The sequence below is a fragment of the Ornithorhynchus anatinus genome, chromosome 13, assembly GCF_004115215.2.
Source record: "Ornithorhynchus anatinus isolate Pmale09 chromosome 13, mOrnAna1.pri.v4, whole genome shotgun sequence".
Lineage (NCBI taxonomy): Eukaryota > Metazoa > Chordata > Mammalia > Monotremata > Ornithorhynchidae > Ornithorhynchus > Ornithorhynchus anatinus.
Genome location: NC_041740.1, coordinates 15,276,941 through 15,303,373, shown reverse-complemented (window position 1 = coordinate 15,303,373; position 26,433 = coordinate 15,276,941). Strand labels below are relative to the sequence as shown.

At 44.2% G+C, this 26,433-nt stretch overlaps 1 long non-coding RNA gene across 1 annotated transcript; it reads left to right on the top strand.

The window, feature by feature from the left end:
* Nucleotides 1–25,763, top strand: LOC114816247. Its single transcript, XR_003764011.2, has 3 exons — nt 1–126; nt 2,354–2,496; nt 25,688–25,763. It is a non-coding gene; the product is annotated as an uncharacterized LOC114816247 (long non-coding RNA).
* The last annotated feature ends 670 nt before the right edge of the window (nt 25,764–26,433 follow it).

Here is a 26,433-nt window from a genome sequence, read left to right as displayed (position 1 = left end):
GTGAACTTGAATGGTGCTTCTGACCTGCCGATCCCTGTGGCCGAAGCCACGGTGGAGGGAAGCTGGGCAATGAAATGAAAATAATGCATGTCAAAGCTTGGGTACCAAATCCCTATGAAACAAAAGGTAAATAATCAAAAACAGAGCAGTCCGTTGTAAAACCAGACTGATGGCCATCCTCCCAACTGGGATACTCTGTGTATCTGCCCATCTCTTCACCTGTCTTCCTCTGGTCTGGATGAGAGACAGCTGAGGCCAGAGAACCTGATTCAAGTTGGTAAGTTGGCCCCTTCCCCTGGGCTGCCATGCTGTCAGGCCTGTTATCGTTTCTCTATGAGTGGTGTAATTTATTTGGTGAAGAGGCCTGCAGCAAAGAGTGCTGGGGAAAGATGAGAGTGCAGGATATCAGCCATTTCCCTTTCACTCTTGTGTTTCTTCACCCATTAAAAGAAGGGCACCTGCCAGACAGCAGTTTGGCTTCCTTCACCTTTAAAGTGTTTTTTTTTTTTTACTACTTCCCCCTGCCCTTTTCCCTTTGGGACCCCATTCTTATCTCTCTCTACCAGAGCTTTAATTGTTGCAAACAAAAGCCAAGGAATTGGATTTCCTTTCCCCTGTCCATTTCCATGGCCCTTCTCTCTACTTTGGGGGAAATGCAGCCACATTTCTGAGACCCTCGTGAAGTCCTACCTCTTTTCAGCAAATGCACTGACATAGATGTTAGATCCAGAAGAAACAAAATGTTGCCCTACCACTTGATTCCATTACAGCGTAAGGCTCCTCGTGGGCAAGACTGGGCCGCTTCTTCATTCTGTAGTTTCCAAGTGCCTAGTTTGGTGCACTTTACCAAGGGAAAGCCATCAACATTACTTTTACTAAAACTACTTGACCAGTAGTCACCCCCAGGGAAAGAATAATTCATTGGTGCACCTGGGCAGGTTTTCCCAAAGCTGTGTCATGGGACAGTGGTGGGAGGCAAGTTTTTTAGGCTGGGCCTCAAGGGATTGGGACATGGTTCTTTCCCTCCCTTTCTGCATCCTCCACTCTGTCTTCCACACCCGTGTCTATCCCTGACTCAGGGAATGCTTTGCTTCCCTGGCCCCTCCCCTTCCTCTGAATCTGCTGCCATCACGGTAAGTTGGGGTTGGAGAAGCTGGTTTGAAGGACCAGCTCAGTATTTTGTATCTTACAGTGGCAAATAGATGTTTGGAGGACCCATTCGTGGTTGGCGTCCTTGACTTTCATCTTCCAAGTTTGGTCCAGCACTGTTGTTTTTTACATTCTCTTTCAGAAGGAAAGTTAGGGATGTGCCAAACTTGGCCATTTTCTTAGCCTTCCCTTTCCCTCTATTCCTTGAACTTTGCTGCTAACAGAGCATCACTGCTGGGCCAAACCGTTGTCAAAATGTCAAAGTCTCAAAGTCTGATTGATCAAAGTCATTTTCTGCCTTGGGACAAAGCTGAAAGATTTATTTGAATCTTTTTTGAAACATTTTGGCTTCCAGAAGTGCAGAGCTGCAGATCCTTACCCACCCTTCTAAATCCCGAGGTTAGCCATTAGGGTATGTATATGTACATGGGCACACCTCTGGCACACACGGTGGCGTGTGTGGATGGAAAGGCCAACGCAGGACCCACAGTCTGTCTTTAATTTTTGTGGGCTTGACATAAGTCCAGATATCATCACACCACCCACGGCTGGTTCTTTCATGAACACTCTCTTTATATCAGCTTATGATTTGGGTCTCCTAGCAGTTCATTTGGAAAAGGAGTGGGTGGAGGAGGAAAGGGTGGAGACCCAGTGATATTCAGAATCACTGATGTTCTCCCGTTGGTGACCGCCAGGAATGTCCAGATGTAAAAGCCATAGGGTTGCGGTGTGGTTTGGGAAGTCTTCCTCGGGACTTGTTGGCTGTTGGAAGTGCCTGATGTTCTCTAGGCTACACAGTGAGTTATATATCTCAGAAAAACTGGCTTCCACTGCAATGGGTGCAGTGAACTTGGAAAGGTCCACCAGAAGCACAAGGCACATTCTTGCCCCCAAGGAGCTAAGAATTCTTCTGTGGGGGAGACACAAATAAAATATTTACAAAGAGTAACTCTGGTCCCTTTACCTTCTTCCACTTCTCCTTCCTGACCTTTGGAAAGAGCACAAAGACTTTCTGTGTTGAAAACCTTCTTGGTTTCCATGATGTGTGCCTCAAATAGTTTCTTTCTAGGGAATTCCTTTTTTGGAAGATCTATGGATTTTCCAAGTTATCTGTACCCTTAAAGGGCTCTCCCAGACCAGGGATTTGCAAACGTGGACCACATGCCATGGGGAGGCACTCTGCATGTTGGTTTTCTTTCCACAGGCTTTCCCTGACTGACCATGGACGATCCTGAGAGCCCTGGACCTCCCCTGCATCGCCCACCCACTGCATCCTTCGACCCAGCAAGGCCGGGGACATGGAATATGCTGATCCCCAGCCTCGACATTAAGATAAGAGAGCTCAAGGTAAACAGTCTAGGGTGAAACACAAACCAGAAAGATACACTCCTCTCAAGGGAAGCACTAAAAATACCAGTCAAGAAACCACTCAGTACAAGCAGTTAGTGAACCTCTAGATCACTTCTAAAAGAATTTGAAGTCTGGTAGTTCATGTTCCATGCTTTCCAGAGTTTAGGCTGTAAAGAGAGAAGGGGACAAGAAGGAGAGGGAAGTTTCCAAGTTCTTTCCTTGAGAAAATGTGACATCTGATAGATTGTTTGAGCAGTTTAAAAGACACCAGAATGACCGCATGGCTTGACGCATCTTTGTGGAACAGGCAGTGGGTGATGGAAGGTGTTTTTTTTAAAATACTGGATGGGACTGGGGGTCAGCATTGCTAGATAGGAAGCCCGGAAATAGGACAACAGGGAAGTATGTTAGAGTTCAGCAGGCTCAACGCTATTCAGGTTAATTCAAAGAAGAATCTCTTAGCCGTCTCTTAGGAATCTTCATGAATAATGTTGCCTCCTGGATAGGCTATGTGACCCACCAGCAATCAGCAAGTAATGAACCCTGCTTTTCCCTCATCTGAGCCCAGTGTCATCCGTATCCAAGGCCTCAGCAGCTCAGTTGTTGCGCCAATCTAAAAGGGGAAGTTTGCCTGCAGCCATATATTTACAGCTACATCTGGCTTGGCTTTTGCAGTGCTGTTAACCTCCCCTGTTACCTTCTACATTTGTTTTCTTTTTATTACATTTCCCGTCGGGAGACTCAAGGATTCTTGAGTCTCCATTTCTAATGTCCACCACTGCTTTTATCACAGGTCATAACTTACTTTCACGAAAGAGCTGTACCATCCTCTGTGCATTTCAAATTACATGTTATGAACAAATGTGTTTGGCAGGGGCATGCAATCGAGCATGTTTATTGTAATCTGACTCAAAGGTGTAAGAGCTGAGAACCAAGTTGGTTGCCTTTCTCTCAATACATTTTCTTGACAACGTAGTTCTTTCTCAGCAGAGCTTCATTAAGTTCATATTGGGATGTTTATGAAGTAAATTATGTGGTATGCCTAAACATGCTGTAAAAACAATTAGAAAAAAGCAAGCCATTCTTCTACGGTGCCAGATCTTCTCACAACTGAGATCACTAAAGACTTGCAAATCTGTTGTTTGTCGATATGGAGTTTAGCTAGACCTTAAGATGAAGAGAAACTTTTCATGTTTATACTCATACTCATAGGTACTAAATGAGGCATTGTGAGTAATTTTTCTAGGGCAACCAAGACGAGCGGGTCCTTGAATATGAGTTTCAAGGTTTAATAGGTTTTTTATTTAAAAAACTGTACCCAACCTGATTTGCTTGTATTCCCCACCCCAGCACTCCCTAGTACTTAGGACAGTGCCTGGCATATACTAAGCAAGCACTTAGCAAATAATAATAACAATAATAATAATTATGGTATTTGCTAAGCATTTACTATGTGCCGAACACTGTTCTAAGCACTGGGGTAGATGCAAGGTAATCAGTTTGTCCCACGTGGGCCTCATAGTCTTAATCCCCATTTTATAGATAAGGTAACTGAGGCACAGAGAAGTTAAGCGACTTGCCCAAAGTCACACAGCAGATGAGTGGCAGAGCCGAGATTAGAACCCACATCTTCTGACTTCCAAGCCTGTGCTCTTTCCACTAAGCCACGCTGTCTGGGATACATTTTCAAGATGCTGTTGGACAAGTACAGTTGACTCTGGATCATGACTTTGATGATCCAGTTTGTGGACTATTCTCCTTTCACTTGCTACTTGGTCATTTTGACTGTCAAAAGGAGTTGGATGAGTGGTACGTGGTGGACTTTAAGGGGGAAAATTTGGGATTGTAGAGGGAAAAGTTTGGGATGCCAGAAGGCTTGGAAATTGTTAAATAGATACATTGCCGATAAATCCTTTACGGGTAATTAGAAGGAAAAGTTAGGGTTGTTTGGTGACCCATCCTTGATGTTACCATTGGAGGTCACCACAGGTAACCAACTGTCACTGTTGAAGATAGAACAGGCCTGCAGAGTTCTGAAAGAATGTAACTCCTAAGTCTGGGTGTATTTGGCCCAGTGAGCTTGGTGAGAATGATGCCAGAGTGCAAGATATCTGCCTGAATTCTGTCTGAGGCGTGGACTGTGTCAGACGGTCTTTGCCCAGAAATGACTTCTTTCATTCATTCACTTGTATTTATTTAGTGATTACTTTGTGCAGAGCACTGCTCTAAGTGCCAGGGAGAGTACATTATAACAATAAACAGATACATTCCCTGCCCACAAAGAGCTTACAGTCTAGAGGCTTTGGCACTGTGGGACTTGAGAGAACCCACCTCTATGGGGAACCTGGAGAGTGACTTCTCAAACCAATTTAAATTGAATTCATTTCTCATTCTAATCTATGTAGTTCCTGCTCCCTTCGGTCTAATCATCTTTGAAGTGGGACCCCCAAGGGAGTGGGACCCTGGGCAGATACCCTGATTGGCCCTATACTACACCCAGCCCCACCTATGTTACCCAAAATAGTGGAGAGGGCTGGAACCCACCCCTCTCTGGCCCAGGTTTGACATCTTTCTGGAGTCAGGCTTGGCCGTGGGCAGGAGTCAGAATTTGGTTCTGAAACCAGAAAGTTGAAGAGGCTCCTCCTACTCGAGGAGGAGTGAGACCCAGAGCTCTCAGGACCCCCTGCTGGTCTTTTACAGCTCTCCAGAAAAGTTTCATTCAGCTGGAAGCCTTCAGAGCCAAAGCTGTTTTGGGCTATTGATCGGCCTCTCTCTGACTCTAGGCTCTCATCTCTAAGTGGGGACAGAAAACTGACTGTCTTCATCTCTTTCTCGATTGTCTTTTTAAAGTTGGGGCATTCGAGGCAATTTCTTTTCCTTGGGTACAGAACAGCTTCAAGTTAAATAGCTCCACTCCTACACGGTCTGAAGTGCCTTCGTGTAGTTTTTCTGCTTCTTTTGTTTTTGATTAATCTGGATGCATTCAGAAAACCAAAGTCCTGAAAAGGAAGGGGTGACATTCATTTTGTGGTTTTTCAACAAGTTTTAATTATTTTTCCTTTTTTCTTTCCCTTTGTATTCTTTTTTTTTAGACCCCTCCTTTTGTCCACCTTTCAAACTTCCCAGATGATGTCCATTTCCAGTTCATCTGAGGAATACCTCTGTCTCTGTGGCCTTACGTTCATTAGAAGCTCATTTCTACTGTTTCTAGGCAGGAGCTCAGCCTCCAAGGATCGTGTATATCTTTTCTATTATTATTTTCCTCTACCAAGCACTTAGTACAGTGCTGTACCCACAGTAAATACCATTGATTGATTGATTGATAATAGCTTTTGGATCTCAGCCAGCGTGATCCCTCCTTTGGGAATTTTTCAACATTGGGCCAAGGAGAAAGATCGGTAATAAAACAATGTTGGATGAATTATCTCTCCTATCTCATGGTAAGGATATGGGTTAAACCTGACCCCCCCCCTTTTTTTTTTTGAAAAATCCTTGGAAAGACCACACCATAAGGAGAAAATCAAATAAAAGGCAAGGAGATAAGGAAGAATTTCTGATGAACTCTCCTGAGCCATAGTCTCATCTTCATCGTTAATTACAGTGTGGAGAACAAGAACACTGCCAAAATAAACTGTTCTGGGCCCATAAGCAACCCTATGATAAGGGTTTACATTTATCTGCAAGGGCAACTTCTCAAAGAAATATGGAACTCTACTGCCAAAAGTTGTTTCCTTATAAACCCCATACAATAAATTTTGGGCTTGTTTACCACAGAGAGTCTATTATTTGGGTCTCTGGTTCCTACTGATGCTTTGTTCCACTGAAGGCTTTTATTAGCACTGATTCAGTTTCTAGAATCCGTATCACTTAAATAATTAGCTCATAGTTGGTAGACATTTTTGTAAACTGTTGCCTGAAAAGATATTTTGATTAATTTAGACTTTGAAAAATCCCAGTCCCTTTGTGTTTGCGGAATGGTTTTTGTTTGTTCTAATATCTGTTCAGCGAATGCTCTTTTTCATTTTATAAACAAGAAACTCAGTGCCCTCATCGATAAATTGGGGGTTCAATACCTGTTCTCCTTCCTAATTGGTCAGTGTGAGCCCCAAGTAAGAGAGGAACTGTAATATTACCTAATCTTCTTGTTTCTACTCCAGCACTTAGTATGGTGTTGGGTACATAGTAAGCACTTCCTGAATACCATTACTATAATCAGAAGCACAGAAAATAATTTGAACTCACAACCTCTTCATCTCCAGATCCAAGTTAACAGCCTTCTTCTTAACCCATGGAGACTTTCCACAAATGATCAGTTTTTTCCAACTTTTTTGGGGAAAAAAATGGATAAAAATAGGTCGAGTGACTGATGCTGGTATGTGAGAGTTTTGTTATGAATAGTGAGCAAGGGATTTGGAAGTGCCTTCTTTCAAGCTACATCTTTAATCAGATTTTTCAAACCCACGAGGAAATCATTTTTACCTCCCAAAAGAATTGAGAGAGGGTTTTTCTTCCTTCCAAAAATTCAAAACAATAAATTTTACTGAGGAAAGCGGTTGGCACCTGGGAACAGTTCATTGCTGGGGCATTTCAGTAGATTTAAACAAGAGCTATTTACACGAGGACAGTCTGTGTATGCATGTGTGTGTTTTACTTTGGTAAATTGAATAATTTTCCATCACTTGAGTGGCCGAATGGGTTGACTGGGTATTTCAGTGTTTATCCTTTGCTCCTTCTTGTTAGTGAATTCTTACTGGATTTGTGCCTTGTGAGTGGTGGACAAAAGTCATTAGTATTAGAGTCAAACATTAACCTCATGACCCACTTGTTTATATACCTACTGTAATTCTGCTTGGGTTTCTGAGGTTAGTAAAAGCAAACTTGTGTGCTGTCTCTGAATGTCTGTGTGTAGACTAAAATGTCTTTTGTAGAGATTGCTGATACCACATCCCTTCAGACAAAAGCTTTAAAAGAAAATGAGCTGCTGATATTAACAGAGATTTAAAAAAAATGCTTAAAGGGGAGTTCACTCAGGATATTTTTTTATTTTTTTTTTACTGTCTCCCACTTACAGCTCTGTCAGATCACTCTTGATGGGTGGAAACATCTACCTTATGTACACCTTATCTGTGTAGTTAGGTACACATTTCCTTATTTTGAAATGATGAAATTGCTCTAGAATGAATGACCCGAAGAGAAGAAAATGCAGATAAGCAGTCTGTTTCAGGCATGTGTTCCCATGTTAGGTAACTATAAACATCATTTTTCTATGTGCATTTATAAAGTACAGGCATAACTTGGGATATAACCACCCCAGGCATAAAACCTGCATTGTTTGATGTATTCTCTCCTCCCAGCCCCACAGCACTCATTTGCATAGTTGTAATTTATTTATATTAATGTCCATCTCCCCTTCTAGACTGAAAGCTCGTTATGGGCAGGGAATGTGTCTGCTTATCGCTGTACTCTCCCAAGTGCTTAGTACAGTGCTCTGCACACAGTAAGTGCTCAATAAATACAACTAAATGAATGAACTTTATTCTACACCTACCCCTGATAGTCCTTGGTGTTCCAGTCAAGCATTATAGGTATGTAAATCCCACCATGTTTCCCCCTTTTGGACTGAGATTGAGGAATTGACAGTGAATGGGTCTTGGAGGAAGCTCTGCCAAATTTGTGTCAGATTTTCAAGGTGTTATAGTAATCCCTGAACTGATAACCAAGGAAGTTGTTGAGCTGGAGCAGTAACTTGATTTAGAAGTGGATGATGTAGATATAGGTGGGTAAATTGTATCTTTCTTAGAGGAACGTGGTCCAGGAATCATGATTCGGTATTGTCATCAAACTTCACCAATCCAAAATTGAAGATGCAAATTTCTGGACTACTATCATATTCTACCATTGCCCAACATAAAAACAACATTTCAGAGTGTCACTTGCCCAGCGCTTAACCAAAAAATTCACTGGGCTTCAAAAGAAACAATTGATCAGAGAGAGAGAGATAGAGCTCAATGTAGTTTAATTCACACTCATCTCTTTGTGTTCCTGAAGTATCCACTAATCTGTTTACAACAGTTCAGATTTGAATTTTTGTACCCATTGCATGTTGACAGTTTCTCTCTGCCTGTTTATCAGTTACTCTAGTGCCAAATTGGTGGAGCCATATTTTCTGATATGAACTTTAGGGAAAAAAGTCACATAAATAAAATTCAATAATATTTTGTGTAACATTTGTCTATCCATTTACCACCCATTTTTCAAAAAGCTCTTGAATGCTGGTACATTCCAATTTTTTTTAAAAAGGCACATCAATCAAATATAGGCATATAATTAGAGATTACTGAAAGCAGTGTGTCTCTGTGGAAGGAGCACAGGACTGAGAGTAAGGAAATCTGAGTTCTTATCTCGGCTCTGCCACTTGCCTACTGTGTGACCTTGGGCAAGTCATTTAATTTCTCTCTAAAATGGGGATTGAATTCCTTTTGTGTCTCCACTCAGACTATGAGCCCAGTGTAGAACAGGCACTGTGTCTGTTCTGAAAATATTATACCTATCCCAGTGTTTAGTACAGGGCTGGGCATACAGGAAGTGATTAACAAATATCACAATTACTATTGTTATTTACTGCAATTCCTTGAGTAGGGAAGCAGTGTGGTTTATTAGAGTATGGTTATAGGACTCAGAAGATCTGAGTTCTGGTCTTTAGGCAGTCAATCAATGACATGGCCTAGTGGAAAAAGCTTGGGCCTGGGAGTCAGAGGACCTGGTTTTTAATCCCAGCTCTGCCACTTGCCTGCCTTGTAACCTTGGGAGAGTCACTTAACTTTTCTGTGCCTCAGTTTCATCAACCATAAAAATGGGAATTTAATATCTGTTCTCCCTCCTACTTAGACTGTGAACCCCACATGGGAGAAGGACCTTGTCCAACCTGATTACCTTGTATCTACCCCAGTGCTTAGAAGAGGGCTTGACAAATAGTAAGTGCTTAATAAATTCCATAATCATAGCAATAACAATCAATTGATGGCATTTATTTACCACTTTGTGCAGAGCACTGTACTGAGTATTTGAGAAACTACAGTACTATTGAGATGGGCAAGCCACTTATCCTCTCTGTGTCAGTGCCTTCATCTTGAATTGTAGATAAGATCCCTGCTCTGCTGGCCTCTTAGGTTGCGAGCCCCAAGTGGGACAAACTCTGCCTGATATAATTGTCCTGTGTCTTCCCCAGTGCTTAGCACATAATAAGTGTTTAATAAAGGCCATACTTATTTACCTAATTTGCAGTTTTTACAAGACCCTTTCTGAAGCCCGTGTTTGTGGTAAGGAGAGCAAACTCAAACTGAGCTAGGGAATAAGAGTTTATTGTTCCATTTGCTTTCCTCTCTGCAGCATAGGGAAACCAGATGCAAGGAACACACTGAATCAAAATCAGCACAAAATATAACCCTTCTGGAAACCAGGACCATAAGGGGACCCATCCAGTGGGTGCAGCACATCTGAAGTGCCAGACTATTACAACAGTCACTCTGGGCCTCTTTTCTTTGAGAACTAATTTACATTTCATGCTATTGACTCCATAAGGCAGTCACCCTGGAGCAAAATGGGCAGCCTGCCTTCAGCTTTCCCAAATTGCAAGGAATTCCAACTGCAGGGAATAAAGCAAAATAAGGCAAGAGGTCAGGAGGGTGGAGTGGGACTAGAGAAGGAGGAGGACAAAGAGAGAGAGCTTGGAGGATAGGAGAATTGACTGAGAAAGTCAAGTTGAGGGTGGGCAGAGGCAGAGGAGGAGAAGGAAACTATTACAGAAAGCAGTCGGTCATATTTATTGAGCACTTACCGTGTGCAGAGCACAGTAATACGTGCATGGGAGAGTATAATATAGTGGAGTTCATAAACACGTTCTCTGCCTCCAACAAGCTTACTATCTAGAGGAGGGATGAAGGCAGGGCTTAGGGAGGTTTAAAAGCCTATGTTAACACAATGAACTGTCCAAACAGAACACAGCTGAGTGTGTGAAGGCAACAGGAGGGTAGAGATCGGCAGTGATGCAGTGTTTAAGCTGCCAAACTGGAAATGGAATCAAATGCAGCTCAACCAGTGCTGGCCTGTGCACATTCAGCTGGAGAAGGCTTAGTCACATCATGTGGCTGATTCAGCGCAGAACCTGCCTACCAATCAGCCCATGCCACCGCTCATTGGCAAATCAGACCAGTTGGAGCCATGTTGCTTTTTAGACAGTCATATTGGAGAAGAAAGAGACATGCCACTGAATCTAAGAGTTTTATGGGTCAAATGGGCATTACTAGGAAGCCCAGAGCGTTTTTAACCTGATTTTAACCGAACATTTACCAACTTTTGTGGCCTGTTTTCCCATTTGACTGAATGCACCTTGAAGGCAGGGATTGCGTCATATACTGTATCCCCTCCCCAATCCGGGGCTAGTACGGTGCATGCACATAGAAGGCGATCAATCTGAACTGGAGGGGATAACGATGGCGATGGTCTTCCAGAAAGCTTTGAGACGAGAAGAGAAATGAGTTATATCCTAAAGTTATTGCTGCTGTTGCCCTCCACTGTTCTTTCCCATCAAAGTTGACATCTCTACTACCCTCTCTGTCTCTGAAACTCACCAACTGTCATCAGTCAATCAATCCATGGTATGTATTGATCACTTACTGTGTGTAGAGCACTCTACTAAGCACCTGGGAGGGTACAGCACCACAGAGTTGGCAGACATAGTAACTGCCCACAAGGAGCTTACAGTCAGGAGCCAGTATCCTTGGCTTTGTCATTAATTCCTGTTGATTTTTGCTCCCCAAATTGTCTAGATCCACCTTCTCCTCTCCTTTCAACAGCTGCCACCCAGGCTTTTGTTACATCCTGGCTAGACTATTTCATCAGGCTCTCATGAGTCTTCCTGCCTGCATCCTCTCTGCCCTTTAGCCTATTCCTCACTCTGCTGCTGCTTGGATCGTCTTTCTAAAATTTTCATTCTGTACGTGCCTCTCCTTTCCCCAGAAACCTTCAGCAATGTCCCATTTTGCTTCGCATCAAACGCAAACCCCTGGCCATCAGCCTTAAGGCACTCCACCAACTCATTCCCCCTTGCCTATCCACTCTCTTCTTGGACTACACCCCAACTCACACGCCCCATTCCTTCCAAACCCAGCTTCTCACTTTGCCTCGTTCTTGACTATTCATTCATTCAATAGTATTTATTGAGCGCTTACTATGTGCAGAGCACTGTACTAAGCGCTTGGGATGAACAAGTCGGCAACAGATAGAGACAGTCCCTGCCGTTTGACGGGCTTACAGTCTAATCGGGGACTATCCCACCTCAGACCACTGGCTCACATCTATTCTCCTGCCTGGAACTCCCTTCCCCTTCAAATCCACCAGTCATCAGCATCCCTCATTTTCAAAACCCTTCTGAAATCCCACCTCCTCCAGGAAGCTTTCCTTGATTAATTTTCCTTCTCTCCAGGTTATAACCTCCCAACTATAATCTCTGCACTTTTGTACTCACAACCTCCCATTGAACTTTTGTACACTTTGATTTGACTTTTCTCCTATTTAACTAGTTTTCCCTCCCCAACTGCAAAGTATGTGACCTCTCTCTCATCCCCATTAGATTGTAAGCTTCTTGTTGGCAGAGCCCCTCTCTCCTTCTGTTGTAATCCTCTAACCAGGTAATAGGACTCTGCACAAAGTAGGTGCTTAATAACTACTGGTGATTGATTGATCTCTTGTAAATGCTGAAGTTGATTTCATTGTTTATGGAGACAGTATGGCGTAATGGAAAGAACTAAGGATTGGAGGTTTAGTTCCTGTCCTTCTACTTAGCTGCTCTGTGACCAAGCCCTGGCCACTTTAACTCCTTATTTCTCATGCTTGCCACATAGTATGCACTTCATTAATTACCATCAATCCCACCATTTAGCTATATCCACCAGAGAAGGAAGCAAAGTCTGAGCAATCACCAACTGGGTATTGTTGTTTTCCTCTTCTATCGTCTTTGTCCAACCCTGATTAATTCTTTCTCTCTGTCTCTCTCTGTTCCAATGCCAGAATTAACTGGGCTCATCCAAGGGTGGGGGCAGTGATGGTTTTTACCCCCATATTGTCAAGTTTCCTGGCTGGTAGCAGAACTGAAAAGAGTGGTTTCTCCCCAGGCAGGAGAGCACCCCAGTCTTGTGATTTTCTTGGAAGTGCCAAAAAGAATTATGTCCTTGGCTATCATCATTAACAACAGTAATTGATTTATACAGTATGGCGCCTCTTGCAACCATCAAAGTGTTTAATGGCTGAATTAGAAATTCCAGAATACTGGGGTCATTTCACTCACCAGTTCAAAGGAGAGCTAGCCATTTATTTTCCAAGGCAAGCTACTCTGGGACCAAAGAGGGTATCCTCTTCTCCTGCCAGAGGACTTTTCTTCTCCATGCTCGCACATCTTCCCTGTTAGATGAGGAAGTCACTCTCCAAGGCTAGACTAAAGTTACTCTGTGATGCTCTGAGGCACAAACAGTATAGAACTCTGCCAGGTTGAAATTTTGAATTTTTTCCTGATACTTAGTTGTCTCTCTCCCTGTTGCCCTATCTCTCCTGCTCTCTCTCTTTCTCTACTTCTCTCTGTCTCTTCTGTTTATCCCCCGTCTCTCTTCTGCATCTCTCGGTCACTGTCCTTCATGAATGCTTCCCTTAAGCATTATTTTTCTCTTCCAAGAAATGAGTTTATTTTCATCAGCAGTTCTTACATAGCCACTTAAACAGTCTGCCACCTAGCCTACCTGCTGAGGGAGCAAGGGGGTGGGTCGAATCAACTTTAGAAGTCAGTTTTTGAAGACACAAAACTTTTCTCTGATGAGTTCAGGGTGGTGGTGAGATAAAAATAATAGGAGGATCAACTGCTCTTGAGGCCAGAAGGACTTTTCTGAGTCAATTTGACTTCCTGTTTTGTACTTGGAATTGCTGGAGAAGAGACATCCCTGTGAAAACTTGGAATCCCATGAGCACCACTTCAGGAAGATCTTATTATAGTTGAGTCTGATTCCTTGGGCCTGGACTTGGCACTGGTATGTTTCACTGTGGTGAATCTCAGAAAAGGAATGCTGAAGGTGTTTGCCTAGTTGAAAAGTCAGGACTGCCTAAGCTCCTGGCTGCTGGGAACCAGACTCTGTATGTCTGGGAAGGGCCCTCATTTTGGGAAAGGGGAAGAAGTCCTCTAAGGACCAGAGATTAGTGGGCCCTGGTTACCTGGTGATGAGTGGCAACTAAGCAGTTTTTCTCCTTGACCAAGACTGGAGGGGTGAAGGAGCTTGCATCTCATAGTCATGAGGGAAGCATTTGCCTCTAGGATTATGATTAACATAGACCCCACTGGTTGCAGAGGGGGCGGTACATGCTGTAGGTAGAGGTGAACTGTTAACAACTGGGTCAGTAACTCCCAGTGCAGTCCAATCCAATCCCAGCCTTGTATCAATCCTATTTGATACAAGGGTCAATCCTATTTGACCCCTGCCCCCGCCTAAAAAACTGGTAAGTTGCAGTCAGTAGCTCATAGTTCTGTCCAGGAAGTCAGTCTGAAGACAAAGGGAATATTCTGGAGCAACCTCCTGTGTGTGTGTGGTGGAAATTATGGGAGTTCAAAGGCGGAGGAGCCAGATTCAGGCTGGCAGGTAAACCCCACAGAGAGTGGCCTGTGTGCATTTCCCCTGAAGTCAGTGCTTTCTCTCCTCATGGGGCCTTTGTTCTGTCTAACTTGCTGGCCCTCAGCAGGAGGCATGAGCCTGGGTCCTCCCGCATTTGGAGAAGAGCTCTGTCTGCGACCCTCCATGGAAGTGAACACTGGAGCTTTCCTCACTGGAGAGCAGGATGGCGCTGCCAGCTCACTGTGGACTGAGTTTCTTGGAGCTCCTTAGAGAGCCAAGGGCTTTGGAGTGGTGATGACATTCCTGTATTTCACAGTAATAAAGAACACTTAAAGCTAATGTATAATGAGCTTGACTAATTCTGTGGAAGAGGGAGAGGGAAAAGTGAATGAATGAAAGCTGAGCCCACAAGCCCTGGGGCCTCCTCACTGAACTGTCACTGGTGGGACTCGGACCCAGACCCACCCCCTGTGGCCCAGATGGGACAAGCTTTCCAGGCTCTGAGTCCCTACCCGCTGGGGGCAAATAGTGGTTTGTCTCCATTCCCTCCTGGACTGCTGCTAGGATGGCATCCCACTTCTGTCCCATGCCTGGGGACACCCTGCAGACCCCCCGAGCTATTCTTCACTCCGCTGCCCGGCTCATCTTCCTGCAGAAACAATCTGGGCATGTCACTCCCCTTCTTAAACAACTCCAGTGGTTGCCTATCGACCTCTGCTCCAAACAAAAACTCCTCACTCTAGGCTTCAAGGCTCTCCATCACCTTGCCCCTTCCTACCTCTCCTCCCTTCTCTCTTTCTACCGCCCACCCCGCACGCTCCGCTCCTCTGCCGCCCACCTCCTCGCCGTCCCTCGGTCTCGCCTATCCCGCCGTCGACCCCTGGGTCACGTCCTCCCGCGGTCCTGGAACGCCCTCCCTCCTCACCTCCGCCAAACTGATTCTCTTTCCCTCTTCAAAACCTTACTTAAAAATCACCTCCTCCAAGAGGCCTTCCCAGACTGAGCTCCTCTTCCCCCTCTACACCCTCTGCCATCCCCCCTTTACCTCTCCGCAGCTAAAGCCTCATTTTCCCCTTTTCCCTCTGCTCCTCCACCTCTCCCTTCCCATCCCCACAGCACTGTACCTGTCCGCTCAACTGTATATATTTTCGTTACCCTATTTATTTTGTTAATGAATTGTACATCGCCTTGATTCTATTTAGTTGCCATTGTTTTTACGAGATGTTCTTCCCCTTGACGCTGTTTAGTGCCATTGTTCTTGTCTGTCCGTCTCCCCCGATTAGACTGTAAGCCCGTCAAACGGCAGGGACTGTCTCTATCTGTTGCCGACTTGTTCATCCCAAGCGCTTAGTACAGTGCTCTGCACATAGTAAGCGCTCAATAAATACTATTGAATGAATGAAAAGAAGCATGGCTTAGTGGATTCTATGTGGCATGGGCCTGGGAGTCAGAAAGACCTGGGTTTTAATGCCGACTCTCCGACGTGTCTGCTTCTTGGCCATGGGCAAGTCACTTAACTTCTCTCTGCCTCAGTTACCTCATCTGTAAAAAGGGGATTAAGACTGTGAGCGTCCAACCCAATTAACTTATATCTACCCCAGTGCTTAGAACAGTGCTTGGCGCATAGTGAGTGTTTAACAAATACCATAATTATTACCTTTACCTCCGCAGAGCAGCCAGCCCATCACCATGGAGACCAGTAGCAGTGCCTGCCCTGACGACTGATTTATTAATTTATTTAAGTTAATGTCTATCTCCCCCTCTAGACTGTGAGCTTGTTGTGAGTAGGGAATTTGTCTCTTTGTTGGTATATTGTACTCTCCCAAGCACTTGGTACAGTGTTTTGCACATAGTAAGGCTCAATAAGTACAATTGAATGAATGAATGACAAGCCTAGAGCCATTTGTGGCAGCTGATGGAGAACCTCCTGGGTAGGGAGGATGACCAGAAGGGTATGGGATGTCGGTGCCGTGTCTCCAGGGCCAGGAGCCCTTGGGGAGCCCAGGGAACAGGAGCAGCAGTAGCAACAGGGGTCTGATCCACAGCACAGGGGTTGGGGGCTGCCAAAGCCACAGAGTCTGGGTGCCTGACCTGGACGGGAAGGAAGGAGCTGGCTAGAAAGTGGTTCGAGAGAGGTAGCAGGGACAGAACTGGCTGGCTTGGGGCAAAGAGGCTGGGCCAGGCCCCGCTTTAGTGATCTTGGAGTATATCAGAAAGTGCATGACAGATCTCTGGTTGCAAGTATTTTGGGATAGTCATAAACCCAAACATATTAATTAAGTCTCGGTTGTTAGAGAGAAAAGTCTGGACTGTTAAATCCCAAATCCTGAGGATGGATGTAAGAAGAATAACCTCAATTTGTTTTTGCAAGCATCCTATGTTGCTATGGGTGGAGACAGTACTGGGCTCAACAGTTTTTTGGTAATTGCTCCAATTTAGAAAGATTGTAGGGATTCTCAGGTGGGCCCTGTAGGGAGTCCTCCAGCCCCCTGCCAAGTCACAGGAAATACACCCCCCACAAGCTGAGGGTGCCTTAGAGGACCAAGAGGTCTACTTGTCTGGATTGAGGCTGTTTTCTTCATTCCCTTTCCTCCAATGCCTCGCCTCCATTTTTCCTTTGACTGTACCCCTACTTAATTCCTTCTCTACAATTCCCCTTCCTCCTTCATTCCCCTTTCGCCTCCATCCTCCCCACTCCTCCATTTTCCTTTCTCCCTTCCCCTTCTCTCCTCCATTCCCTTCCCTCCTCAACTCCCTTTTTCTGCCATTCCCCTCCCTCCTCCATTCCTTCCTTTATTCTTTCTCCCTTAGTTTTCCTTCTCAACATCCCATCTCCACTCTTCTTCCATTCATCCTCTTCCACTCACCCTTCTCCATGCATCTGTCTCAGTAATACTATTAATAATAATTATGGTACTTACTAAGTGCCAAGCACTGCTCCAGGCGCTCGGGTAGATGCAAGTTAATCAGGTGGGACACAGTCCATTCACCATCATCCATTCCCCATCCTCCATTCCCCACCCTCCCATCCCATCAGGACCCTCAGGGCTTGGGTTCCCCTATAAATCCCTCTCATGAACATAGGCTTGGGTATTTCCTGACTGGGGTCCACTATGAGGCTCCAGTGATGTGGGCGATAATTTGGTAAGATGATCTCCAAGTAACACAAACCATCCCCTTTATGAAAAGGATCAGTGAGGGTAAGCTGAAGCCCATTCTGCTTGTGAGAATGGAGGAGCTTCTTATTAAGCTGAATCTTTTCAGCTGATATTATTATTGAACATTAATTAGGACCCAGCACAAGCTAGGTACTGTAATGCTGTTTATAGTCTGTTTAGCCACAAGAGTAGGGAGAAAGACATAGTAAACTCCCAGCGAAGACAAGTTAACACATGGAAATATTTATCCTCATTCTTAAAGTTGATCCACAAAGTAGTACCAGATTTCCTTATTACAGTCTTTTTATTTGGGACATTTTACAGTTAAAATATTGCTGGAAGTTGAACAGGAAAACTAAATTGAAGATAAGTCTAAGTTAATTATAGATGCAAAAAATTCTGTTTTAAATGTAAGCACATTACCCCACTTCCTTCAAACGTAGGGTAACGTCCTGTGATTTCCAAGCAGATTTATGTTATTCATCATTATGTAGACTCAAGGCATTTCTAAAAGTAACTGAACAGGGGAGAGTGACTGGGGCCAAAATGGTCTCCCATCGTAATCAACTCCGAGGTGTAGGAATGTATGCCATCTTCAGGACATTGACAGTCGGCTGCTCTCCTGCCAGCTAAAATTACAGTAAGCTGGCATTAGCAGAGTTCCCTAGCTTCCCCCTTCATGGTGTGGGCCCAGCCATTTTGGAGATCCTCCATGCTCACAAAATTAGAGTCATTTTCGGCACCTCTTGAGCCATTCATTCATTAATCGTATTTATCGAGTCATGCTGTGTGCAGAGCAACGTGCTAAGCGCTTGGGAGAGTACAACATAACAATAAACAGACACATTCCCTGCCCACATCGAGAACTTCTATCGCCATTCTATCTCCTGAATCTGCCCAGTCTGTTTTCATTCCTAACCTTGTTGCCCTCCAGGCATATATCTTGAAAGACAGGTTGGCCCTGTCTTCTGGACTGCTCTCTATTCTTCCATATTCTCCTAACTGTAATCTGTTTTAAGTACCTATGGAAGAATGATTCTGATTAAACGAATGCTTCCTACTTTCCTCTCCTCAGATTACTTCAATGGCTCCCTGTCATCTGCCAAATAAAACCAAACGTTTTGATCAAAGGCTCCAATTGGCCCTGTCCAATGAATGATTTCTCCTGGCCTTCTATTTTAGTCACCCCAGATCCTTCTCTTGCTTTGCTTGCTGACTACCAATCCCAAATATGTATTCAGACCATTCTTACCTTGGGAACCAGCCTTCTCCCAGCCTTCCAACCCTTCCCTGCCACAGGCTACTTTCTTCCAACCTTTGGTTCCTTCTTCAAGCCTGCCTCCTGAAGCAAATCTTCTCTGACTGGCTTAAATCAGGACTTCCCATTATCTATCTCTATTCTACACTCAACATACATAGGGCCATGATATTTGGACTACTTGAGGCAGGGAAAAATTCACCTCCTCCGATGTAATTTGAAGATATCTCAAGCCCCTGAATCTAGAACTTTTCTCTGGTTGAATCCCTGACTCTCCCTGACTTGCTCCAGAGCCATTATGCTCCTGTTCCAAGGCCTTGTTCACATAGGCATCATTTTTGACTTGAGTGGGCACTTCCACCTGACCACCTCCCAACAGTGTATCTTGAAGTTGCTGCCTCACTTGCTGACCATCTGAAGGGGATTTTAAATGTGTGTTAATGTATATTAACATATATTAATAATATATAGTATGCACCCACCTGTAATTTATTCATTCATTATCCCTTAATACATGAATAAGTAAATATATTAATGCCTAGCTCTTCCTTCAGACTGTAAGCTCCTTATGGGCAGGGAACATATCTACCAACTCTGTAGTATTATACTCCCCCAAGCATTTAGCACAGTGCTCAGCACACAGGAATTGCTCAATAAATACCAATGATTAATGGATAGATTGATTAATTGAATGGACGAATGTTGTGGGGAATAGAGGTACAGTGCTAATACTTATACATTTTGTCTTTATATTCTTTTCTGTCAATATACGTTTGCTTGTCTTCCTCGTTTAGATATACGAATCTCCAAGGCAGGGTTGGGGTCTTTACTGTTTTTCCCCTTATATTGCATATATTGCAGAGCTTGGATGCAGTAGGCATCTGAGAGCGTTTTTTCCCTGGCGGTGATGGCTGTTTTGGTTTTGCTTCTCACTGCCTTTGATTCTAAGCATTTAGCAGTCATGTGGAAGTCAACTGCATGCTTAGAAAAATGCCTGCAATGTAAAACACACAACATTACTGTTCAAACATCTGCATTGGGAGAGCAGGAGGCATTCTTTATGTCTTGTAGGCTGCAATTAAGTTAAATGATCAGTTATTCACAAGACAGTCAAGTGATGACAAAGCTAGGGTTGGTTTCCATTTAGCATAATTTGTAAGTTTCTTTTCCCCATTGTCGTCCATTCGGTAAAAAGTCACCGGCCAGTTGGCTTTTAACCGGAGAGATATTTGATGCCTCTTGTTTACGGTGAAGCTGAGGAGCATTTTCATTGATATTTAAGGTTGGCTTTATTTTCTGTGATCTAATTTATAGCATAAGGGTAAGGTGCTTGCTTACCCTGGGCTCCTGGTTCCTTAAGCCACTTTGAAAGAGAGGAGACAAGCCACTGGAGGACATATTGTGGGGAAAATTGTGGATTGGCAGGAGGAATGGGCAGGGTGTCCTAATTGATTCTGCTTATCTCTAACCTCTGTGATCACAAAGTTCTGTAGGTTGGCTTCAGGTTCCAGGTCTCTTTGAGAGCCCCCAACTCAGATTCCATTCAGGTAAAATAGCTGTTTTCTTTGATGGAAATATGGAGTGGTCTTTACTCCCGGGCAGAATATGTGTTAACCAATTCCCCGATCATCTCTCTCTTTCTTCCTTCTCCTCTGTCTCTGTCTCTCTCTTCACCACCCCCCCAACTCTGTCATCCACAGTTAGAAGATATTGTAAGATGAAAACAGCAGCAATGTGATTCAGTTCAGCCAATAAAATATTAGGAATCCAAGGAATAAAGGAAGAGGGAAGAGAAGCAGGAAAAGAGGAGAAAAAAAGGGGATGGTGTCCTGGCTCAGCTATGCCCTCGCTCAGTTATGAGATGAGAGGAGATCAGGAGGAGGTAGGGGAGAAAGGGGGAGAGGGAAAAGGAATAAAAATTTCTTGAAATGATAAATTTCCTCAATTAGAGGACTTTGTCACAGAAACCAGCTAGGGCTTCTGGGATATTCTCTAATGGGGACAGATTGGGTACCGAAAATCGGACCTGACCAGGGTGAGTGGAATCGTCCCTGGAAAACAGTTTAAATTGCAAAATGTGGAAAATGTGAAGAGAAAAAAAAACATTTTACAGATTGAATGGAAAATCTATAGCATGGCCAATCCCCACCACTATATTTAGGATTTGGGTGCTAATTAGTCATTATCCATTGGATTGGGAGCTGTATCACTGGATGTGGCTGGGATTTAGGTGAAACGGAATCAAGTCCAGCTAGAGGGTCCCAACTTGGATGAACCACAGATGTATTTCTAAACCCTCTGAGAAATGCTTTCATTTTAGGGTGCAGGAGATGTGGAAATGGGGGAAAAGGCAGACAAAAAAATTTTTTTGAAATGTTCCCTAATACAACTAGGTTTTCCTTAACAGGAGCTTGGTTAACCATTCTCTGGCAGAAGACTGCAGTATGCAGAAACTGTTAAAACTGGTTTTCCATTCCTAATGCCACAGAGGAGGTATGATGAGCTCTCCCTAAGATTTTGGAAACCATTTTATGGCCATTTCGCCTTGTTGGCTGAAATTGTCCCAGTTCAGCTCTGTCCACATGTTTAGCATTTCCCAAGCAGACAAGGTGAACTTAGTTCTATGTTTACATTGACTTCAACTCCCCAAACCCGAAACAAACCTGTGAAACTGGTGTCTGGATGATGATTTCCTCTACCCTAACAATAGAGCCAACTGCCTCCATGTATGGCCATGGATTCTTTGGCATCTTTTCCCCCTTCTAATTAGAGATGATTCCAAAGCAACCACATCACTTAGAAAAATTTCCTCCTCTTTTAATCTGTGAATGTGGACATGAAGAAGTTTTGGGTGGCAAGAAAGAATGAAATAAGGAAATAAGCAGTGTGGCTCAGTGGAAAGAGCACAGGCTTGGGAGTCATAGGTCATGGGTTCAAATCCCGCCTCTGCCATTTGTCAGCTGTGTGACTGTGGGCAAGTCACTTAACTTCTCTGTGCCTCAGTTACCTCATCTGTAAAATGGGCATTTAGATTGTGAGCCTCACGTGGGACAACCTGATGACCCCGGATCTACGCCAGCGCTTAGAACAGTGCTCTGCACATAGTAAGCGCTTAACAAATACCAACATTGTTACAGTTTATCTGTCACCTTAGAATCCTTGAGCCCCTCACCTTAGCACAGATCGCAGCAGCAATAATAGATTACTCCACTCCTCTCTTCACCCTCAACTTTCAGCTCAGCCCAAGGTTCTGTCGGTTTCTCCACTTACATCCCAGCTCTTTGACGGGTTTTCAGCAGGACTGGTTTGATTTACTATAAAGCTGAAACTTGGCATGCAATAGTCTTCGCCCGACCCCCACCTCCCCCGGGCTGTAATTAAAAATGGCGGGGGGCGGAGGGATGTGGGTAGGAGGGTGGGGAGCCATTAGAATAGTCTAGATTTACTACCTTGCCCCCTTGTGGTCAAGAATCTGAACGAGATGGTGGGAGAGCTGGATAGGAATTTTCAATTATCTTTCCTAAAGTCACAGGACCTAGTCATTTTCATCAAGCACTCATGGAAAACTCCAGAACCACTGGGCTCCCCAAACCCAGGTCCCTGTGAACCCAGGCACCCCAGAAGAGCCAGCAGGAACCAATGCAGTGGGAGGCTGGGCTCTCAAAGTATAGACAGGGGACAGATCAGCTAAGAAGCAGACTTGCCAGTATAAGGTCAGACAAATGCCTGCCTTATCTCTCATTTAAACAACTGAACCCAAAGCCAACTGGAGGTCATTTTGTCCCCCCACTCCATGCAAAACACCTGGTTTTCGCAGGGACACACTTTGAGAAACAGAGGCTAGTTTAGCCTGGTTCAGGCAGGCTAGAAGCCCCAGTGGAATGAAATCAGTAGGTGGCCTCAGAGCTGAAAATCAGCAAGGGAGAAGGTGGTATAGGTAGAGTAGAATTCGAGCAATTGCAAAAGAGCCTAAATAGCTGCCTGTTTTTTTTTTTTGTTCCTTTGTTTTTTAGGGGGCAGAGCAGTTCTTCATTTCAGGGACTGGATCTGGGGCTACATTGCTAGTGGGAAACAGCGTGACCTAATGGGAAGAACACGGGTCTGGCTGGGTTCTAATCCCAGCTCTTCCACTTGCCTCTTGTGTGACCTTGGACAAGTCACTTAACTTCCCTGTGCCTCAGTTTACTCATCTGTAAAATGATTGACTGGTGACAGACACATTGGCCTGTTGGTATTTGACCTGAGAAGTATTGGAGAAGACTATTCTCAGGACTGTAAAAAAAAAAAAAAAGGAGAGAGAATTGACCACAAGATAATAAAAACATACTTCAAGATATTAGACTTAACCTCCTCAGCTTTGTTGTTACTTCACTGATCAAAAGGAAGCAGGGTTTGGTATTAATGTTTAATCTGCTTTCTCTCCAAGCAGCAGAACAAGTCTTCTTGACTACTCCCTAGTTGCTTTGCCTAGGGATTCCTAGTCTGCCTCCCCAAATCGTCAATGTTCTTGGTTCCTAAAAGAACAGAGTCAATCTGACACCCAAACAGATTGCAATAATAAAAACAAGATTCATTAAGTCAGACAAGTTTGAAATATGGGGGTTCCCTGTGGAACCACAGTGCTAAGAGAGATCAGACAAAAGCAGGCCCATGTCTCTGATGAAATATCAAAGCACCAGTTTATGAGGAGGCTGGGCCTTTAAACGCTAATGGAATTGAGTCATGTTCATTGTCCTGACTGACGTCTCCCCATCCGCACTTTTACTGCTTGCCCCTCTTTGAAACAATGTGAAAAGGGCTGGTTGTTTGGAGCCAGGATGTTGCAGATATTCTCGGCTTCCAAGACTTTTGCCGGGCGACGTGTGTTTCCACTTAAGAAACATCAAGCTTTCATAAAAGCTCTGCAAATGTGAGGCACCCAAACTGGGTTTTCATGTGGGTGACATTGGTTTATCATGTGACATCCTAGTTTATAATTCAGAAGAATTGTTAATGCGCACCACAGTTATGTCTTGCGTTTTTTAATAAACAGGCCATCCAGGTTATAAACAGCGAACATAACCTCATCGTACAAACCGGGAAAAGGAAAATAGCATTAGAGGCGACGACAGCAAAAGAATGCATGTGCCCCCGAATCATTATACTGAATGCAAAATGTTGAAAAGAAAGCCTTTCCAAAAAGTGTCCGAAACCTCAAGTGGCCTTGAAAGTTTTGCAGTTGCCTGCTGAGGTTTGGAAAGGGCAGGCTGAGGGGTGGGCGGAAGGGAGTGGAGGGAGACAACAGGGCGTGTTTGTCTGTTAAACAAATTCTGCCAACAGAGCACCATGACCTTCTAACGGGGCAATGCATTTCTACAAGTTTGTCTGCAGGGATGGAGTTTTCCACTTGGAAACCTTTTTGTGACTACTTAAGGATGGAGAAGGAGGACCCAACAGGTGCATTTACAGCAGAAATGCATCTTGCTCCTTACCGGTTTGTGAGGAGGGCAGTAAGAATTTCGGAGTATTTGTTGTAGTATTTAACTGCTTACTAGATTTCACAAATTCCCCAGGACACTGAGCATGAAGTCAGCTTCAGTTTGCATGGAAAGCGTCAGTATTTTAAGGTCTGGGTCTTGGGTCTTTAGAGTGAGGTTCAAAGCTGGGGTCTGAACCCTTATAGTCACTGAGGTTGCCCTGCTTGCTAATGGCCTTGGGATCTCCACAGAGGTCCAGTTAGAAGATCATATGTCATTTGCATGTCAGCTGGGCGGCATTAACCTGTTTTTGTATTTCTTCTTTAACCACTGGGTTCCTCCAGCAGGCTTGTCTGACTACTTGAGAGGAGAGAATGGGATCAGGCCTGGGAATCAGAGGATCTGAGTTCTGTTGCTGGCTCTGTCATTTGTGTGCTGTGTGACCTTGGGCAAATTACTTAACTTCTCTGTTCTTCGGTTTCCTCAACTGTAAAATGGGTAGTCAATATCTGTTCTCCCTACTACTTAGACTGTGAGCCCTACGTGGGACAGGGACTGGATCTGACCTGTTTGATTTATATGCTTTCCAGGGCTTAAAACAGTACTTGACATATAGTAAGTGCTTAACAAATACCATAAAAAATAGTTTCTGCATTGGTGGGCACAGTGAGAAGAGATTTTTCAGAACCCAGATGGATCACAGAGGGCATCTCAGACAGCCCAGATATCTCTCACAAGTGCTAGAATTTCTGAAGCGTCCAGATGAGCTTCCATGACAGGTGGAGTGGGCAGGCAAGCCTCAAAATGCACAGCAGCACCTGATACTTTTCATTAAAATTACAAGACTCTTGAGTGCAAGTAACAATGCATGTTGATATTGGATTATGGTAATAACACTGAGCTTTTTGTCTTCGGAAGTGTTTAGCACAGTTGTGGCTTTAGCCTGACATCCAGATAACAAAGCTTCCTGATTACGTTTTCCTCCTTAGTGAAAATACTTCATCAGAAATGTTAATAACCTCCTGGTTAAGCGTTTTAGCTGCAGCCACAGATTAAACTTTAATAATGAACTCTTAGTTACTCCCTCCCTCCTCTCCTCCTCTGTCCCTGTCTCCCTACCTCAGCCCTGCCTCATGCTTCAAGGGCTAAAATCCTAGGAAAAGAAACATTTGCCCTTTTGCCCTCCCTGGAGAATTCCTAATGATGCAGTCCCTATAGACTGTAAGCTAGTGGCCAGAAAACATGCCTATCAACTCTGTAGTATACTCTTCCAAGTGCTTAGTATAGTGCTCTGTATACAATAAGTGTTCAGTAAATACCACTGACTGATTGATGTTGATATAAAATGAGGCCAACTTCCCAGGCAGGGTTCCTGAGATGTTATCAAGATCAAATAAGATAACTGATGTGAACATGCTTGGAAAAATAGAGAAACAACTTTTGGCTCCCCTCAGTAATCTGTTTTTCCTGTTTCCTCACACTTTCACCAGAGGGATTGCTGACCTAGTGTTTCCAGGGAGACAGCGTTGCCATATGCCGCTTGACCTGGATTTTCCCCAGCCTGTTGTGCTCCCAGAATCAGGTCCCATTTGGCAAAGCGGTTGCTCTTGCTTTTTTCCTTCATCTCATCGCTTTCTTTTGTTTGGCTTCTTTGGGGACCTCAAGAAGCCAGATGTCATGACTGCAGGGGCAGCAGGTTTGCCGAGCGTCCATGGCTTGGAGAAGAAAGCTGCAGTACATCAAGAGGTGAAGAAAATTGGAGCTGATGATGATGGTGTTTGTTAAATGCTTTACTGTTTTCCAAGCACTGTATTAAGCCCTGAGATAGATACAAGATCATCAATCCATTCAGTTGCAGTCCCTGTTCCATATGGGCTCACAGTCTTAAGTAGGAGGGAGAATAGATATTGAATCCCCATTTTAAAGATAAGGAAACCACGCCAGAATTAGGACCCAGGGCTTCTGACTCCCAAGTCTGTGTTCTCTCCACTAGGCCATGCTGCTCCTCTGAGCTGAAAGGGAGATAAAGTTGGATTCTTCATGGAACACAATGAATGGAAAGGGCTTTGTAGTGAAAGGCAAGGGGGAAAAGGACTGCCTTCCCCCTTCTTCCCCTTTCCCCTATGAAGGATAAATGAGGTCATATGAAAGGGCCCTCCTGGAGCGGGTAAATGAGATAGGACCTCCTCTGTGGCCTGTCCTGCTGACACAAAGCATGCAGGTCCGGTGTTGGCTACCTGTTTATGGTGGCAGAAATCCATCCTGGTGCTGTATTTCCAGAGACTGGCCATTCTGCACAACCTCATCGCAAAGTGCCAAGCTGCTCGGGAAGAATGCGATTAAATGTGGAATTCCAAGCAGCATAATGAAGGTTTTGCTCCTGAATTTGGATCTCTGCTGGAAGTCTGGGG